The sequence below is a fragment of the Rhinoderma darwinii genome (genome assembly GCF_050947455.1).
Source record: "Rhinoderma darwinii isolate aRhiDar2 chromosome 5 unlocalized genomic scaffold, aRhiDar2.hap1 SUPER_5_unloc_34, whole genome shotgun sequence".
Taxonomy (NCBI): Eukaryota; Metazoa; Chordata; class Amphibia; order Anura; family Rhinodermatidae; genus Rhinoderma; species Rhinoderma darwinii.
This window is the reverse complement of record NW_027461792.1, coordinates 212,853-216,157: the sequence shown is the minus strand read 5'-3', so window position 1 is coordinate 216,157 and position 3,305 is coordinate 212,853. Positions and strand designations below refer to the sequence as shown.

The 3,305-nt window shown below is 48.4% G+C and overlaps 2 non-coding genes across 2 annotated transcripts; both read left to right on the top strand.

Moving 5' to 3' along the window:
- The first annotated feature begins 1,060 nt into the window (after positions 1-1,060).
- On the top strand, positions 1,061-1,251 carry LOC142690489 (U2 spliceosomal RNA). The gene has a single exon (XR_012859257.1). It is a non-coding gene; the product is annotated as a U2 spliceosomal RNA (small nuclear RNA).
- A 1,284-nt stretch (positions 1,252-2,535) lies between these two features.
- Positions 2,536-2,726, top strand: LOC142690487 (U2 spliceosomal RNA). The gene has a single exon (XR_012859256.1). It is a non-coding gene; the product is annotated as a U2 spliceosomal RNA (small nuclear RNA).
- The last annotated feature ends 579 nt before the right edge of the window (positions 2,727-3,305 follow it).

Sequence of the window (3,305 nt, the reverse complement as noted above, 5' to 3'; positions counted from 1 at the left end):
CAGGGCCTCTGCCATACTAAAAAGCCGGGCAACGGGGAGCTTTGCTTCTTGTGTATTACTCCTCCCGCTGCTTCCGGCTCAATGCCGAGAAACAGCGGGAAGCGCAGTAACGGCCCCCCCGTCCCCCCTAGCTCCTCCCCGTCCCTCCTTCAGCTCCTTCACCTTTCCCTCACCTCTTAACATTAACCCTTTCCCTACCAGGACGGTCATGTCGGCTTCCCTCAAGCCTGCAGCTGCGTCCAGCCTCTTCTGTCGTCCCTACATTTCAAGAAGAAGTAAGAATTGCAGTTGCAACAAAGCCTTGCTTGCCTACAAAGAGAGCAGCAATTTGGATTTGTTACTATGTTACCTAGAAGAATAACAAACTGTGCAAGGATGGAGGTTGTAGGAGCAAGGAGAAGTTGTCTGTAAAGTTGGTGGATGCCTATTTTCCATTTTGCAGTCCCTTGTCTCCCTCTTGTGGCCTCCTGGAGGCAACTAGCTGTGCAAAAAAAAGACAGCCTGGCGGCCGGCTGTTGCAGTGTTGCCCTCTCAGGCAACACTGAGTGACTGACTGAGCCTCACCGTCTTATATAAAGTTCAGACGGAACTTTGCACGTGTCATAGTGGAGCCCTCAGGATTCCAGAGCCAGCTTTCTGACATCATAATGGGGCCTCAGAGATAAAAGCCTGGGCCCAGGCAGTGTTGGTCAGTGCTGCTCAGCAGGCAGCACTGGACTGGACTGGATTACAGCTGATACAAGGTGTGAAGGAACAAGGGGTGGCTGTGGGCATGCACTTGCTGCCGCTGCCAGTGTTTATCTGCATGGCAGCAGGGCATTTGGGCGTTGCCAGGAAGGCGTTTTTATGTAGATTCCTCCTCTTTCAGCACTGCATTGTGGTGCAAGCAAAAGAAGCAAATCCTGTCTGGCTTCCTCTCCGGCCTTTATTCACCTCCCGTGTAGCTGTGAGTGTGTGAGCCTGCAGGGCCCCATGGAATTGCCTAGAAGTAGGCTGAATCGCTGCAAGGGCTGAACAGCAGTATCGGGCAGGCTCGGGCAACGCGCGGCCCGTTCGGGTTATCGCTTCTCGGCCTTTTGGCTAAGATCAAGTGTAGTATCTGTTCTTATCAGTTTAATATCTGATACGTCCCCTATCTGGGGACCATATATTAAATGGATTTTTAGAACAGGGAGATGGAAATAGAGCTTGCTCTGTCCACTCCACGCATTGACCTGGTATTGCAGTATTTCCAGGACCGGTGCACCCTTTCCTTATGTGTTGACTAAAAGCAGATTCCAAAAGTGTTTTTTGTCTTTGCTATTGTTTCTGTCTTTCTGAAGGGATCTCCCCTTTTAATCCCATTATTTCAACACCTGTTGGACAATGCATGAGTGATAATGAGCTCATTGATTAAATGCAATTAATGAATAGATTGCCACCTCTTGTTGTGTGTCGTCTGTGTTTCTGTGTTTCCGGCATTTCACATTGGAACACCTCATTCACCTTCCTTGTCTTCTCTCCGCCCTCCCTTTTAGGTAAGTTAAAGAGCTGCACCTGAGCCAGCCACTGATTGATTGATTGATTGATTGATTGATTGATTGATTGATTGATTGATGCAGCACAACAGTCAAATAGTGGAGTGGAGTAGGGGAACAGCAAACAGCCAATAAAGCAGCCCGCCCGCTCGCCTGCCCGCCACAATGGACCTACCTGTGTACACTAGATGGATGTGATGGAATGTACTGTCGTCCCTACATTTCAAGAAGAAGTAAGAATTGCAGTTGCAACAAAGCCTTGCTTGCCTACAAAGAGAGCAGCAATTTGGATTTGTTACTATGTTACCTAGAAGAATAACAAACTGTGCAAGGATGGAGGTTGTAGGAGCAAGGAGAAGTTGTCTGTAAAGTTGGTGGATGCCTATTTTCCATTTTGCAGTCCCTTGTCTCCCTCTTGTGGCCTCCTGGAGGCAACTAGCTGTGCAAAAAAAAGACAGCCTGGCGGCCGGCTGTTGCAGTGTTGCCCTCTCAGGCAACACTGAGTGACTGACTGAGCCTCACCGTCTTATATAAAGTTCAGACGGAACTTTGCACGTGTCATAGTGGAGCCCTCAGGATTCCAGAGCCAGCTTTCTGACATCATAATGGGGCCTCAGAGATAAAAGCCTGGGCCCAGGCAGTGTTGGTCAGTGCTGCTCAGCAGGCAGCACTGGACTGGACTGGATTACAGCTGATACAAGGTGTGAAGGAACAAGGGGTAGCTGTGGGCATGCACTTGCTGCCGCTGCCAGTGTTTATCTGCATGGCAGCAGGGCATTTGGGCGTTGCCAGGAAGGCGTTTTTATGTAGATTCCTCCTCTTTCAGCACTGCATTGTGGTGCAAGCAAAAGAAGCAAATCCTGTCTGGCTTCCTCTCCGGCCTTTATTCACCTCCCGTGTAGCTGTGAGTGTGTGAGCCTGCAGGGCCCCATGGAATTGCCTAGAAGTAGGCTGAATCGCTGCAAGGGCTGAACAGCAGTATCGGGCAGGCTCGGGCAACGCGCGGCCCGTTCGGGTTATCGCTTCTCGGCCTTTTGGCTAAGATCAAGTGTAGTATCTGTTCTTATCAGTTTAATATCTGATACGTCCCCTATCTGGGGACCATATATTAAATGGATTTTTAGAACAGGGAGATGGAAATAGAGCTTGCTCTGTCCACTCCACGCATTGACCTGGTATTGCAGTATTTCCAGGACCGGTGCACCCTTTCCTTATGTGTTGACTAAAAGCAGATTCCAAAAGTGTTTTTTGTCTTTGCTATTGTTTCTGTCTTTCTGAAGGGATCTCCCCTTTTAATCCCATTATTTCAACACCTGTTGGACAATGCATGAGTGATAATGAGCTCATTGATTAAATGCAATTAATGAATAGATTGCCACCTCTTGTTGTGTGTCGTCTGTGTTTCTGTGTTTCCGGCATTTCACATTGGAACACCTCATTCACCTTCCTTGTCTTCTCTCCGCCCTCCCTTTTAGGTAAGTTAAAGAGCTGCACCTGAGCCAGCCACTGATTGATTGATTGATTGATTGATTGATTGATTGATTGATTGATTGATTGATTGATGCAGCACAACAGTCAAATAGTGGAGTGGAGTAGGGGAACAGCAAACAGCCAATAAAGCAGCCCGCCCGCTCGCCTGCCCGCCACAATGGACCTACCTGTGTACACTAGATGGATGTGATGGAATGTACTGTCGTCCCTACATTTCAAGAAGAAGTAAGAATTGCAGTTGCAACAAAGCCTTGCTTGCCTACAAAGAGAGCAGCAATTTGGATTTGTTACTATGTT